The sequence below is a fragment of the Panicum virgatum genome, chromosome 7K, assembly GCF_016808335.1.
Source record: "Panicum virgatum strain AP13 chromosome 7K, P.virgatum_v5, whole genome shotgun sequence".
Classification (NCBI taxonomy): Eukaryota; Viridiplantae; Streptophyta; class Magnoliopsida; order Poales; family Poaceae; genus Panicum; species Panicum virgatum.
The window spans coordinates 8,665,856-8,682,688 of NC_053142.1; the positions used below are offsets into that span (position 1 = coordinate 8,665,856).

Consider the following 16,833-nt stretch of genomic DNA (forward strand, 5'->3'; position numbering starts at 1 on the left):
ACAACTTGTTTTATAAAGAAAAGGTGTGTGTGGGAAGGAATAAAAGTGGATTTTCGAAAGATGAGTCTAGACGGGATGGATGGCATTTCAGTGTGATTTGCCATTTGGTGTGCTCGTGCCGGTGTGGCAGGGCAAGGAAGGGAGATATCCATCTTGTCACCCCTAAGGACCGAGTTGGTGTTACATCTCACCTAACTCCACTATCGTGCAAACCACTCGACCGTTGTATGGGCAACGGCTTAGCATAAATCCCACTAGTTAGTCTGATAGCCATCAGGAGAGCTGAGAGCAATGGGTGACTAAGGAGAAGGGATAAGCCCCGATTGACTTATGCCCCGGTTAAACCTAGGTGAAAGATCGATGACCCCTTGGTGCATCCCGTGATGGCTAGTCAGGCCTAGCTAAGGTGGGTAATGGCTTTGTTGGGATCTGCACCGACACTAAGGTGATCGAGTTGCGGTACCCCGCTTGTGGGTAAAGTTGCACACCTCTGCAAAGTTAAGAATCTATTCGAATAGCCGTGCCCACGGTACTGGGCGAGTTACGGTGTGGTCTCACAACTAGTGTTTACTTTGGGATGGTTTGGCGTGAGTTGTTTTGGAGATGTATCCGGCAGTTGTGCCGTGTGCTACGGCGGATGAGGAGCCCGGTAGCAGTCTTAAAACTTGGATCCTGTGCGGATCAACCCTTGGTGTTACTCGGTATAAGAAAACTGATTTTAAAAATGCTTTCTTTCAAACGAACCCCTGCATAAAATATTGCTTTCCGGAAATCAAAACCTAGCCTATCCTTGACTTACCATGTGCATGATATTCTGTTTATACCCCCTCCGTGGGTGTGGTTGGACTTGCTGAGTACGTTTGTACTCACCCCATTCTTTATTTTTACAGAAGAAGGTCCAGACTTTGTACCCGACGACGTTGAGTAGGGGTACTGTCCTGCACCCAGCCTTGCCTGTGGATTTGGGTCACCCGCAAGAGATACCGCATGGCGCAAGACTCTGATGATTTTCTTTTTATATTTAATATCGTTGCGTGTGTATGGATTGTAATCCTCGCGATAGTGGCGCTTCTCTGGTCACTACCGCGTAGAGTTGTACGGTAATGAACCATATGATGTAATAAATGTGTCATCAGCCTCCTGGGACTGATGTTTGTAACACATTTAAGTCTTCTCTTATGAGGGGACACTTCACCTTTTGTCCTAATAATAGCTTGAAAATTCACTTTACTTTATGTCTTTATTGCATAAATTTGATGGGTCACCTATTAAAGATTTACCTAGTCTTTTATTTTGGAACCTTGAACACCGGGTTTAATAAATCTTGTTGGGTAGAAATGCTTAGATGCTTTATCTTGGGATGTCGATATAATGAACTTTTGAGAAATATTAAACATGCTTTATGTTTTTATCTTTGTTAATTACAAGATCATGATGTTTTATTGGAAGATGGAGACCCACTCAAGAAAACAGTACAACCACAATATCACATGGCTCTGACCTTAGCCGATTAATTAGGCATGTGGTTAACTGGTGGCCTTAACAAAAGGGCAAGGAGGGGTCGGTGATGGGGTATAGCCCGGTCCTCTTGGAGTAGCAGCCTTTGCTAAGGTGCTAACCTTAGGGAGGGTTATGGTCCACTCCTGTACTGAAACTCTAGTGGGTCATTAGTTTTCTATGTGTCTTTGTAAAGGCTTCGTAGTGAATTCCTTGCCACTCACCAAAGGAAGTGTTTAAGAGGCTAGCTACCTCGGGCAAATCAGGTGACACGAGTTATGGTGAAAGTGTTCAACCTCTGCAGTGTGTAAAACTGATATTTCAATCGTGCTCATGGTTACGAGCGGCTTGGACCCTCATATTATAATCAAACTTGAAGAATAATTTAACCTGAGGTTTCTATGGTTTTGATATAATGATAAGTCCTTTATGCTAAAGTGGGTTGGTATAAACTTATATCTAGTTAATAGGTGCTCGCTAATAAAATATGACCAACTATAAATGTTAACCGCTATAAACCCTAGCCTCTCTTGATGGACATGCATTTTCCCCCACTTGTCGAGTATCAACCATAAGAGTACTCACCCTTGCCTAAATGCTGTTCAGAAGAGAATATTGAAGTGGAGAATAACAATGACTTCGAGGAGTTCTAGACGTGCGTTCACCAGTCAACTGCCTGTGGAGGAAGCCGCTGCTGCAGTACTCATTCAGGATAAAGACCTTTGTGTCTATTTATCGGAGTGTAATAAAGTTATTTACTCTCTCTTGCTTACGTTTTGAACACTATCTTGTGATATATTCACTTTTAATGTCTATCATACATGTGTAAACTTGATCCTGACGCACATATGAGATGCATTTATTTTTGTTTTTAAAACCGGGTGTGACAATTTATTAGTGAATTACTTGAGGATTGTAGAGTTGCTAGGAATACGATAAGATGGTGCACCTGGGTTCTTCTGCATCTAGCCTTGCCTCTGGTTGTTAGTGCTGTAATAGTGACCATTATTGCATTATTGTCCGTACGTAATACCACCCCTATTGCTTGTAGCTGGCACTGTCAGGCGGCATACATGATTAGATCGATCGGATCACGTAACTACTCGCAATTACGATGGTTTTGGTAGTGAGCACATGCTTTGGGACTGTACTTATCAATTAATGTACCTAATCTGCCGGCTCAAAGTGTATATACTACCGTTAATTAAGCTGCATAATTATGAGTTCCCTGTCTCTCTCTCACACACACATAAATGAATGAAAAGAAAAGGACTGGTTTGTCTGAAAAATGCAAGATCGTACGTCTACTCACATGCACTAGCTGCCATGCAAATGCAGTAAGCACATGCATGATGCGAAATTCAGTGGCTTCTTATTACTGAAATTGAGTACAGTCATAGGTATCCCGTTCTTGTGACTGTCAGTTAAGTTCAGTGCATGTTCCTACACCATCCACTTGCTGCTACGTATTAGTTACTTATTACGAGTCACGCACTGGTGTGCGCTAGCTGCTCCGATCCCTTGGAAGTTTGTAATTAAGTTACCACTGCCACTTTGTGATCGTGCGCCTATACTTCTCGTATTGCATAATTAGTTGCTCACATTCATCACCTAGAGTTTCCTGTAGGATCGGTGTCCGTATCGGAGGTAAGTATCTAGTAGCGACAGACAAATATGGGTGGATGGCCGATTGACCTTTGGAACCAGTGGGCGATCCAGATCCTGGTGTTGCTGAGCTTTACGTTGCAGGTCGTCCTCCTCCTCCTCGCCGGGATCCGCCGGCGAAAGGCGCCCACCGTCCTGAGGCTCCTCCTCTGGTGGCGTACCAGCTGGCCGACTCCACGGCGATCTACGCTCTGGGCCACCTCTCCCTCAGCAGCACGCCACGCGATCACCAGCTGGTGGCGTTCTGGGCTCCCTTCCTGCTGCTCCATCTCGGGGGGGCCGACAACATCACCGCCTACGCCCTCGAGGACAACAACCTCTGGCAGCGCCACCTGCTGACCCTCCTTGTGCAGGTCCTTGGCGCCGCATACGTCCTCTACAGGCACACCGCCGCCATCATCCTGTTGCCGGCTATCCTCATGTTCGTGGCAGGCGTCCTCAAGTACGGCGAGAGGACATGGGTGCTCAAGTACGGCAACCTTGGAAGCATCCGGAGCGCCCTCAGGAAGAAACCGCCAGCAAAACATTATGTCTACCCCGAGTACGATGAGGTCGACCTCTCCCAATCCCAGGTGTTGAGAGGGGACCTTCTCCAAGAGGAAGAAGAGGTCCTCCTACGACGCGCGCACTCCGTCTTCCACATCTGCCTGCGCGCAGCAGTGGATTCCTCGGTCGACGTCGATCCTGATACGGCCGATAAAAGGCTGCTCAAATACGGGTGGAAGACCATGTGGAGGCTGGTGGAGATGGAGCTGTCCCTGCTGTATGACATCCTCTACACAAAGGCAGCCGTGATCCACACTTGGTCAGGTTACCTGATCCGTGTTTTCTCCCTGGCCGCCGCCGTCTCATCGTTCCTGATGTTTTGGTTCAGTGCAAAACATGGCCACAACCAGGTCGACATCGCCATCACCTACACCTTGCTGGCTGGGGCCTTCTTCCTGGAGCTGGCGTCGCTGCTCGGCGCTCTTGGGTCGAGCTGGACGCTTACGTTCCTGTACTCTACGCGCTGGAGCTGGCTTAAGCATGCAGCCTTGTGCAGAGGAAGATGGGATCGGTTTCGCCGCATGGTTGTGTCCCTCCGCCGCTTGGTCACCTTCAATAATGTCGCAAGGCGGTGGCAGGCACCGTGGGGCAGTACAATATGCTGCGCTTCTGCAGCCGCGGTACGAGTGGTCCGAGTGCTGCTTGGTTGATGAAGGTGCTTGGTCTCGAGGAGTGGTGGAACAAGAAACACTACTCGCGGACCATAGAGATCTCGGAGCATGTCAAGGAGTTGCTGCACAAACATGTGCGACATAAGAGCCCAGAACAGGTCAACACGATAGGCGTTGTGAGAAAAAGCTGGGGTGAGGTAGCACTGGCCAACCACAAGGACCTCGAATGGTACCTCGGCATCGAGCTCAGTGAGGGCATCCTCATGTGGCACATGTGGAGGACGACTACAAGACAGTGAGGGCGATCGAGGCAATATCCAACTACATGATGTTCCTCCTTGTGAGACACCCCTACATGCTGCCAGGGCTTGCTTTGGACAGGCTGTACCAAGTGACCTGCGACGACATGGCCAAAGTATGGCGTGAGCGTAACAAGAGCGGCTCAATCCTGGACAGTGAAAGATCTCATGGCCATGGACAAGCAGGTTTGCTTAAGAGAGTTTTCGGCCTAAGCGACGAGGCTGAGAGGGAGAAGCTTGCTATGGTGCTGTACGACAACGGTAGTAGGGATGTACCATTCTCGCACAAGACTCCTCGTCTACCATTCGCGATCAGTCTGGCACATAAACTGGCCGAGAAACAGGATGACAACATCTTGAAAGTGGTGCTTCAGGTGTGGATTGAGATTCTATTCTACGCGGCCAACCGCTGCAGCGGGGAGTCCCATGCGAAGATCAGCAGCGGCGCCGAGTTGACGACCATCCTGTGGCTCATGGCTGAAAACTTCCACCACTATCTGCGCATACAGCATGTAGCAACAAGCTAGTCTGGCACGGGAAATGCAACCATAGTCGTGGTTGTCTATCTTTCGAGTGACTGGTGGGATTCCGATCCTTAACTCATCTATATGTGTAGCTCATTTTTTAGTACAGTACAACGCAGACGCTCACAACACGCACGCACACTCATTCCTATGAACACACGTACACAAACCCTACCCCTATAAATATCTCCGAATGACTGGACCGGCAAATCTGGAAATTCCCGAAGTCAACATTAACGCCTCGTTATAATCCTTTACTCATCTATATGTGTAGCTCATATGTAACATAGAATCAATGCAAGGGCAGATATGGAGCTAGGGCCACTAGGACCAGGGCCCTAGGCGTGGCCCAAAAAACCTCTTATACCTAAGTATTTTTTTCGTGGCTCATCTGACATTTTGGTGAAGTGGCCCTAGTCTGCTAGTCATCGCCGGCCCAAAGTTCACTCGTGCGAGCCCGTGGCCTAGCATTCGCGGCCGCCAACCAGCAACTCGCGGCCCAGCGAGGCAGCCCGAGGCGACAAGGCCCTCACGAGCGCTCCCCCACCCATCCCCTCCTGCTCGGCTGTTACCAACTAAGTCTGAATCGTCCACTCCAAGTCTCCAAACCTAGCAGCTGGCGGCGCTGGTGGCCGGGCCATCCGACGAGCAGACGAGAGGCAGGCAGGTGATGGGCCGGGCGAGCGGCTCATGGCATGGATACCTTCTGCGCGGGCGCTCGCGCGTGACGACCAGCAGTCCAGCGCAGCCGCCCGACCGACGCAGCCACATAAATGAGATCGCAAATGCCGTTAACAAGGAGAGGCCGAAATACAGCCATAGTGTCCCTCGCCTCTGTTATGCTAATGAAGTTGCTAAATAACTTCTTGACAAAGAGAAGGACAAAGGAAGCAAGTCCGTGTTGAAATTGGTCCTCGATATCTGGATCGATTTCCTGGTGTATGCAGCCAATCGATGCAGCAGGGAATCCCACGCCAAGATGCTCAGCAGCGGCGGTGAGTTGACGAGCGTTGTTGTCTGGATTATGACAGACTTCCTCAACCAAGAAGCGTACGCCCGTCATGAGTATTATTTTAGGGAGACCGATATTACCTGATAGGGTCAATTCATTCCTGAGAGATATTGGTCACAGAAGGTAACAAATAATGTGTTGCTGTAAATTTTTAAGAAACTTTAATTGTTTGGTTGTTAGCTGCTACACAGTGTTTATTTTGTAACAAGTTGTTACAATGTGTTTGTTACAAACCTTTAAGATCCTTATCAATGAATGTTTTTTTCTCCCAAATGTGCCAACCCCTTCCAACCTCCCAAAAAGTGCGGGACGCGGTCAAACAAATGGATACTTTATCATAGGTAACCTAGGCAACACTCGATGATTTCCTCAGTACTGTATTCCTCTATCATGGACCTCTCAGGGTAAGCATGATTTAATATGCCAGTTTAGAATGGACACTACCGGACTTTCCTACTTTGCTGAGGGCCATAAACACTCGGCAAAGGCCAGAAAATACTCGGCAACAACTTTGCCAAGTGTAGCTCACGGCGTTTAAACTGATGGCGAAGCAGGCTTTGCCGAGTGCTATTTCTCGGACACTCGGCAAAGTGTTGCCATGTGCCAGGTCGCACTCGGCAACAAAAAGTGAATGGGACGGTCGTCCGGGAAATGTGACGGGCGAACGGGACGGGATGGGACAGTCATACAGTAAACGGGACGAGCGAAACTGGTGGGAACGGGGGACTTTGCCGAGCACCACAAGGAAAGCACTCAGCAAAGATTCAAATTTTGCCGAGTGCTAGCTTCTGGGCACTTGGCAAACTTTCACTCTTTGCCGAGTGCTTTCCATATGGCACTCGGCAAACTTTGATTCTTTGCCGAGTGTCAACATAATGCACTCGGCAAAGCCGTTTTTTAGAAAATGAAAAATGGTCGCTTTCCCGAGTGTCTAGGTAAAAGCACTCGGCAAACACGATTTTTGCCGAGTACCCCACTTCTGGCACTCGGCAAAGAAAAATGGCCGTGACGGCCCTCCTATGGTAATAGGCACGTGCACGGCACGTGACCAAGTTTGCCGAGTGCAATAGATTAGGCACTCGGCAAACAATAACGGGCGTCACGGCCCTCCCAAGGTAACGGGCTCGTGCACGGCACGTGACCCAGTTTGCCGAATGCCCTTGTGTAGGCACTCGGCAAATTAATTAAATACCGAGTGCTCTGTGGCGGCACTCAGCAAAGAATAACGGCCCACAACAGTAACGGGCACAATGGGCGCGTGTTGCGTGCGTGAGGTGCACGTGACACGTTTTGCCGAGTGCCCTTGTCGAGGCACTTGGCAAAGAGGTAGAGTACCAGTGCCCCAAGGAGGCTCTCGGCAAACAGTGTTGTTCGCCGAGTGTCGTTCGTCCGGCACTCGGCAAAACCATAGGACGCCGAGTGTCAGAGGTTTGCTGAGTGCTTTTCAGTATGCACTTGGCAAAGATTATATTTGCCGGATGTGCGATATTGTGCACTCGGCAATGCCGCAGGCACTCGGCATACTTGGGATTTCCGGCAGTGGGACATGAAATACTCATAAGTCCACATTTCGTGTAGGTAAAGTGGACCAAGAGTACATATCTGGTTGACCATGTGAATCATTAGGTGCTCCATTATATCAAAAGAACCGGGAGGGAAGCACATCTCGAGCTGTGCCATAGTCTCCCCAATAAATTCTTAGAGATCCTTCAATTCATCTTCGTTGATCACCTTTTGAAAAATCTTGTTGAATAGATAACACAACCGAGTAACTACCATCTTCACATATACTGGCTATTGCTGTAATTGCAATAGGAAGGAACACCCTCAGCAACACATGACAATCATGGCAGTTATAGCCCCATAGCAAGAGGTCTTTCACTGAGACTAGTTTCTTCATGTTTGATGAAAAATGACTTGGTGGGGGAAGTTCATGTCTTTGATAACTAACCTGGGTAAGTTGCAGCAAGCTGAGGGAAGTTCATATCTTCCATTCCCTTTATCCACAGGTTGAAGATCTCCTCTTATCTTCATGGCTACAAGGTCTTGATGTGACTTCAAGGCATCCTTTGTCTTTGCTGATGTCTGCAGAAGGAGCCCAATCGTGTTACCAAACATATTCTTCTTCATGTGCATACCATCCATTGCATGACAGACCTCAAGATCATCTTAATACGCCAAGTACTTGTAGAAGATGGTTTGTTTCTTGAATGGTATGTCTTGGATAGGTGCCTTATTTTTGTTTTTTCTTCCCATCTTTTTGTCATCTTTCCATAACTGGCTTAGATGGTCCTCACCATTTTGAAAGAATAGTGCCTGTCTATTTTTACTGGAGCAGAATGTAACTCAGGCTTGCCATTAAAAAAGTTGTACAACTTCTTACTTCAGTATCGATGTCCTTGAACCACGAAGTGTTTGTACCCAAGGTAAACTAACTCTCTAGAACCTTCCAGAAAAGATGATGCAGTCTCATCCATGCAAACCGTGCATCCCATCCTACAAATAGAGCCTGATAATCATGGATGGTGCTGAAGATAATAGCTCTTAGATTAAAGGTCTGCCCTGTAAAACCATCAAACATATCGATATCCTCCTTCCATAGAGTTTTCATCTCTTCTATCAGAGGCTCGAGTAAAACATCAATATCGATGCTAGGATGCTTGGGTCCTTATATAAGGATGGACAACAGAAGATATTTTTCTCTTTTGGCAAAACCATGTAAGCAGGTTGTACATCGTCAAGATCACTAGCCATGTGATGTGAGTGCTAGTGCTTTCACCAAACGGATTCACTCCATCTGTACTCAACGCAAACCGAATATTTCTCGGGTGTTTTCTAAATCCCTGATAATACTGCTTATTGAACTTCTTTCACTAGCGAGCATTGGCTGGATGTCCAAGATTTCTGTCGTCCTTCTTACGCTTATCTGAATTCCAACAGCGCATTGGTTCAGCATCCTTTTATATTTTACCAAAATGTACCAATGAGCTACCGCACAACTTCATTGCCTAATCACTGCCGTACTATCAAAAATAGTATATCGAGGGCCGCTTCTGGCCGAAGCAAATGAATATATTCGGGAGTTGAGGATAGCATCGTCCCCTCCACAGATGGCATTTCCCAAATGTTAGCATTTAAATGAAAAGAAAAAAGTGGGACATGATGAATCCCTGAGAGATAATAGCTGCGACCAGGATGCTCCATACTAGGGCCTAGTTTGGCAGCAAAGGGAAGGATATCCAGGGAGAGAAACCCCCAAGGGGGTAATCCCCGCAAATGGTATCCCCTTCAGTTCCGTGGGGAGAAATCCACATCCGGGGTTTATTCTCTGCCACTGTTTGAAAGACAAGGGATAGAAATTTCTAGATACAAATATATGCTCAAAATATCAAAAAAAAAGTAAAAAAAAATCTGAGAACATGTGTATATTCACCACACAACTACAGAATAGGCCTTTGTTCCAGGCCATTTGTCCCGGTTATCTTTAGGCCCGGGACAAAAGATGGGTTTTGTCCTGGGTCCAACGGCTAGCCGGGCCAACGTGGGGGACAAGGGGCTTTTTGTGCCGGGTGGAGCCACCAACCCGGACAAAAGGCCCCTTTTGTCCGGGTTGGTGTTACCACCCACTACTACAGATCGGACCATTTGTCCCGGTTCCAAAGGGCTATTTGTCCCGATTTTGGAACCGGGATTCGGCCGCCGGGACAAAAGCGCTGGAGGCTTTTGTCCCGGGTGGTAGAATCGGGACAAAATGTCCCTCGCGCTAAAAAATATTTGCGCCCTGCAGGATTGGAACCCAAGACCTATTGCCTGGCGCATGGCTTCCTTGCCAACTCAACTAAGTAGTACATGTGACTCAGTAAAAAATAACTGCCTTTTGAACTATCACGTGGAGGGGCCTTTTATCCGGGTTGGTAACACCAACCGGGATAAAAGGGTCCTTTTGTCCGGGTTGGTACCACCAACCAGGATAAAAGGGTCACCCTTTTGTCCGGATTGGTGTTACCAACCGGGATAAAAGGGGTTGGACCTTTTGTCCCGGGTGGAGCCACCAACCAGGACAAAAGGGGGGTCTTTTGTCCTGGTTGGTGGTTCCACCCGGGACAAAAGGCCCCTGTCCCCCCGCTGGCCCGGCTAGTCTTTGGATCCGGGACAAAAGCCAACTTTTGTCCCGGGCCCAAAGGTAACCGGGATAAATGACCTGGAACAAAGGCCTATTCTGTAGTAGTGACCCGGGATAAAAGGCCCTTTTGTCCCGGTTGGTGTTACCAACCCGGACAAAAGGCCCCTCCACGTGATAGTTCAAAAGGAAGTTATTCTATACTGAGTCACGTGTACTACTTAGGTGAGTTGGCAATGAAACCATACGCTAGGCAAGAGGTCTTCGGATCGAATCCCGTGGTGTGCAAAAATTTTTTTAACGTCAGGCACCTTTTGTCCCGGTTCTGCCACCCGGGACAAAAGTCTCAAGGCTTTTGTCCCGGAAGCCTTGTCCCGGTTCCAAAACCGGGACAAAAGCCAGTTTTGGAACCGGGACAAAAGGCTGAATCTGTAGTAGTGCCAGCAGCACACAAACAAAATTTCGATAATACTTTGCTGCACCCTTACATATTAAAAAAACAAATATCTTGTTCAGATATAGGTTCTTACAACTTCTTACACTTACAAGTTGTTTACGACAGCAAAAGAGGTTACAATATTGAGAAGGGCTACAATTTTTAAGAATTTCTACAATCACACAATACCACGTACTTGCATGATACAAAGAACATATGTGTGGAGCTTCAAAAGGCCTGGTAAACTGCCATGTTGATTCAGCACAATATGCATCACTTCATTTTTTTCGCAAATCATGTATTGCTCCCACCAAGCGCACTGCAGTGCTAACATAAAAAAAAATTGTGAAATAATTCAGCCATTTCAGCAGAAGGTTCATAAAGTGTAAATATCCAGCACCAAGTTAATTATATCGAGACCACATCATAGATGAATTCACAAATACGAGTATGTGTTCCTCAATGTAAAAATTGTACAAACTAAATGAGCAAGTAAAGTATGAGCTTCAATCATGCAATCAACCATATAAATCAAAGAAATTAGCCAAAAAACGTAGCCTTCTTCTAGGACTCTACAATACCAGGATTAGGGATGATGTTAACTTGCAACAGAAAAAAATGAACAATACATGTAGTTAAACTGTACTTGTATATATAGGCAAACCAGGTCATACTACTTCCTAAAACTAGATTGGCACTATCAAAATTAATTCACCACACCTCTGTTTGATGCATCAAACCAGTGCAAGATCATGCATTGGTTCCCACCAAGTACACTGCAAATAAGAAAAAGAAAATAGCGACATGTTAACTCAGATTTTAAAGGTCAGCTGTTAGCTTTCCATATGCATTTTTCGTACCACACATACAGTATGATTTTACTTAACAACAAATTTAAAAGGTCAGCTGTTAACTTAAAAGAGCAGGTTGTACAATACACCATTCGCTTTAAGAATTTTGAAGCTATACTCCTGCGGTTTATGAGTTAGCCATCTGTTAATCATAGCAATACTACTACTTATACAGCTATAAGACTAAGCAATCCACACCAGTGGTCATCCGAAATGTGCTACAAAATCAAACTCTTCTTTTCCCTATAATAAAATTAGCACACCAGATTTTTCATTGGGGGGGACATACATCGGCTCATGGAAAATATAACTCAACTCTTATTTTTCCTAGTTAATCATCCATCCGCACTAAAACTAGCACAATAAATTTTAAATAAAAAATGGAATATAGGGATAAATTGCTCATCAGCAGATGATCAAACATTATGAGAACTCATAGAGGCAAAATTATTTTCTGACACTACTATGACTGAACACGATTGAGTGTTCAAATGTGGATTTTGTGTGAACAAATGTGGATTTTGTCTCAAGGAAAGTTCGATTATGCTTTGATTCAACCGAATCTACTATGCTCTGCACGATCTACAGAAAAGGTGTGTGAGAGAGGAGAAACCCTAGCGGAGGCCAGGGAGAAGGGGACGGAGGTGGGTTCACCTGATGCAGAGGTGGAGGTGGTTGCGGATCAGGAGTCTATGGCGGAGGAAAAGCTGCAGAGGCGACGTCCGATGGGGAGATCAGCATGTGGCGGCGGCGGCGGCGCTTCTCTCCCTCGCGCGAGACGAGGGTCGGGGAGACGGAGACGGGAGAGCTCTGCCCGGTGTCCGGAGGCCGGGGGCTATTCCACGGGGAAAATTGGCTCGGACGGGCCGGAGTCCCCTGCCGAGCAGGCTTCCAAAGGTGCTGGTGTTGCGGGCCGTGGAAAATTTCCGCATGGGCTTTGTTCCCGGGGAAAAGGCCGGGAACCCGGCGGGGAAACGTGTTGCCAAACTAGCCCTAGAATGGCGAATCCCCCCGTGGAATAATGGAAGACTCCCCCCCTACCCACCCACCACACCACACACAACTTTAAGGCAATGGACATCCATAAATCTAAGCACACTACATCATGCTAAACTAAACAAGGGAGTGCCTCACGAGTCACGACAGTAGGATACAAACAGGGACCCCAAGCCTGGATTATTAATTTTCTCCCAATCATAGATGAATGCTTAACGTGAGCACCAAATTTTATTTGTTCCTGCTAACCGTAATTTATTTATACATTGTCCTGGGATGGTGCTAACCGTAATTTTATTTGCCAATCATATATCAAGCGCAGTGCTGCATGAAGTGCTATATATGTAGTTGATACAAGCACTGTAGCCTGAACCAAGAAGCAGTACCCAGATGAACATATATATGCATTGAACCTGCACAACACAGGAAGCCACAAGTAGTGTACTTAATTCGAGTCCCAGTTCGTTCATCAGACGAACACATACCAAGCTGCCATCATCGATTGGCCGGCCAGCCGGTTAGTATATGCTATCCTCTGCGCTGACGATTTTTAGTTTCTTTTCCATTATGCAGTCGAGTCTGTCACTACCGGACTTCCAAACTTTGCCGAGTGTCAGATACACTCGGCAAAGGATATATTACACTCGGCAAAGTCTTTGCCGAGTGTAACACTCGGCAAACGACACTCGGCAAAGGTTCCCACGGCAAAGTTTACTTTGCCGAGTGTCGGAATACGGGCACTCGGCAAAGGTTTTGCCGAGTGCCCTGATACTCAGCAAAGAAGCCACGTGGCGCCACCCTGGTCACGAGGTTTGCCGAGTGTCTAACGTCAGACACTCAGCAAAGTTTCAAACTTCGCCGAGTGTCCGACTCGGACACTCGGCAAAGTCCCCGCGCCAGGGTACCTCCACATGTCTTGTTTTGCCGAGTGTCAAGGAAGTGGCACTCGGCAAACGTTTAAATCTTTGCCGAGTGCCAGTACTTTAGCACTCGGCAAAGTGACTGCGTTGCTGACCTGTGCAAGCTCCTTTGCCGAGTGTTTTGGCTTAAACACTCGGCAAAGTGGTGAATTTTTCTTTTTTTGTTTCGTTTTTTTCTATTTTTCCATACAAATACAACATAAATATATGTGATTGCAGAGGTAATTACAGGCAGTTATAGTCCATCACATATGATTGACAATGATGAGAATGGCATCGATACAAATAACACAGTCCATCACATATGATTGACAATGATGAGAATGGCATCGATACAAATAACACAGTCCATCACATATATCACAAGTCCAATACATAACACGAGTCCGATACATAACACAAGTCCATCACATAGAATATAGTCCACATATGTCACAAGTCCGATACATTACACTAGTCCATAAAACAGAATATAGTCCGATACGTATAATAAGTCCAATACACTAGTACTACAAGGCACTCACTGCTCAGGTCTGTGGGGCCAAGTTGGCCACTGGGCGGCCGGCGAGTTCTGGTCTGGAGGAGGGTCGTTCGATGCGTTCCACGACTGATTCTGCAAATAGGAATATATAAATTGAAGCATAACAAAAATATAATAATATATACAAAGTATATTGATCAAAGTATTTTAACTTGTATCAGGCAATCAAATGAAGCCAGGTCTGTGACTATCACAAAATTTCTTTTGGCGGAGCTGATCAGAATCTTTCATGTGAATGAATATCAGGCAGTAAGAAGCAACAAAACCAAACCAGGTGTGCATCTAGCACCAAATTTGGATGAGAAAAACTTAACAAGCATCTATTGGAGTCTTGGCTGAAAGAATTTGAAGCAGTAAGAAGCGATGGCACCAGCTCTGATATTTCTCTTAGGTTAGGCTGTTTTGCAAATGTTGAAGTGGAGAAAAATTATTCAGGTGCAGCAAAACAAAAGAATTTCTCTTTACTAAATTTGATAAGCATATCTATTCATCATATCACAAAGCAAAGAGAATGCTCTAGATAAGCAAACAAGAAACTGGATTATGAGGAATGCTATTTTTGTATACATGATAGGGTGTACATACCATGGTTTTCCACTATAAATATGCAACAGAATACAAGAAGTCGGCATTGCATGACTAGACGTGCAGTGTGTTGATCATGCAAGTGTAGCGCCTTTTAGTCAAATGCAGGGACAACCTCTGTCATTGACAACTGCTGCAAATGACTCCTATTGCACGTTCAGTTCTCAAATCCAAATGATTCTATATACAAGGTGTTATATTATTAGGAGGAAAATATTTCATATAACACATGACATAAATCAAGTTCAATCAGTAGTTTAACTGGTTCAGAAAAGCAGCACAATGAGAGTATGTCCATGTAGGTATTAAGAGCGCATAAGGCGACCACGGTAAGCAAGAATAAGAAACCACGCTGCCACCGTATATGGATTTTGAATAGTATGTCGAGATGCCATGACAATTTGGCCCCTGCTATGCTCGGTTCCTAGCTCCGCCACTGGCTGTAACAGCACTTAACCACGAGCTTCTTTAGTTGGGTGGAGTACCTGATCGTCGATGGGCGGCCGGTCGAGAAGGGGTGCTCATGCGCCGGCCATGGCGAGCGCCGGCGCAGGCTGCGTGGACCGGGGCCGCCGGCGTGGAGCGTCGAGGGGGATGGTTATGCGCCGGCCATGGTGAGCGGCGGCGCAGGCTGCGTGGAGCGGGCGGGCGGAGGCGTGGAGGTGGCGGGCAGCCAGACGTGCGGCGGCGGCGCGGGCGGACGGGCGGCGGCGACGCGGGCTGAAGGGCGATGGCGGCCGGGGGCACGGGCGGACGGGCGGCGGCGGTGCGGGCGTACGGGCGGCAGCGGCGCGAGTGGACGGCCGATGGCGGCGGGGGGCGCGCTGGGACAGGCGGTGGCAGCGCGGGCAGACAAGCGGCGGCGGCGCAGGCGGGCGGGCGACAGTGGACGAGTGTGTGTGCGTGTGCGGTGTGTGAGTCAGGGAAGCGCCGTTTTGGATAAGTCTTTGAGGATTTGCCGAGTGCCGGATCAGGTTTGCCGAGTGCCCGAGATCCGGCACTCGGCAAATCCATTTCCAAAAAAAGGCAAACAAATTATTTGCCGAGTGCTGGCTCAGAGGGCACTCGGCAAAACCATCCTTTGCCGAGTGCTAGGTAAGGGGGCACACGGCAAAGAACTTTTTTTAAATCATTTTTAGACACCCTCTCTTTCTCGTTTCAGCATATTTTCAAAATTTGCTGCAACATAGTTTGGAAATATCTTGTCAAATTTACTCCACAATGCATATTCCAAAAAATACCAAAATTAACCATTATTTCATGTAGTTTTAGCTCAAGTTCCATTTATATAAGTGCAGAAAAAATAATAATTATCAAACGGATTCAAAAAATTACCAAATTTTGACATGATATGATCATTGATATCTATTGGCTATAAAAAAAATTTAGAGGCAAACCACAAATCAACTGTCACTTTCACTTCAAATCATACCGCACCATTCTCAACAATTTTGAAACTTCTTCAGAAATGTTCCAGGTTGTGAGCAACGTACGTGACAACTTGTGCGAAATGTTGTCAATTTTTTACCATAGCCTCCACATAGGATATCTTGACATCTTGTCAAATTTCATGATTTTTGGACTTCGTTTGCTTTTATAAAACTTAAAATCCGTTCGGGCACGCGATCGAGGTCGTGTTTCCTTAACAACATGTTTGAATTTTCTTTTGATTTCATAAATAAGTCCTCAATGTCGGTTGAATAGTATGAATATAAATTTTCTACTCATTTTTTTCATATATTTGAATCACTTGCCGTTCAAATTTGATTTGATTCAAAAAATTGATGAAAATACAATTAATTCATAAAATACATTAAAAAATACACCAAATTTGAACATGGAGTACCACATGTTGTATGTATTGGGTACAAAAAATTTTGAGGTCTACAATGGAAAAAATTTAAATATTTGCCGAGTGCCAATGAAATGCACTCGGCAAAACAAACTTTGCCGAGTGCCTGAATAAAACACTCGGTGAAGATTCAGGTTTGCCGAGTGCCTGACAACCGGCACTCGGCAAACAATAACGGCCGTCAGCCGGTTTGACGGCTGGCGCATGCGGCGGCCACGTGCGCAAATTTTGCCGAGTGCCTGCCCTGCGGAACTCGGCAAAGGTATTTTATGCCGAGTGTTGGACTTTTGCCGAGTGTTGGAACTCGGCAAAAATGAAATGTACCGTGTGCGGAATCTTTGTCGAGTGCCTGAGGCTCGGCACTCGGCAAAGAGTTTG

General features: G+C 46.5%; 1 long non-coding RNA gene and 1 pseudogene across 1 annotated transcript; one reads left to right on the plus strand and one right to left on the minus strand.

The window, feature by feature from the left end:
- The first annotated feature begins 3,171 nt into the window (after window positions 1-3,171).
- On the plus strand, window positions 3,172-5,145 carry LOC120639896 (annotated as a pseudogene).
- A 5,571-nt stretch (window positions 5,146-10,716) lies between these two features.
- Window positions 10,717-12,397, minus strand: LOC120642866. Its single transcript, XR_005662761.1, has 3 exons — window positions 12,216-12,397; window positions 11,431-11,486; window positions 10,717-11,037 (listed from the first exon to the last, which is right to left on the minus strand). It is a non-coding gene; the product is annotated as an uncharacterized LOC120642866 (long non-coding RNA).
- Window positions 12,398-16,833: the final 4,436 nt, after the last annotated feature.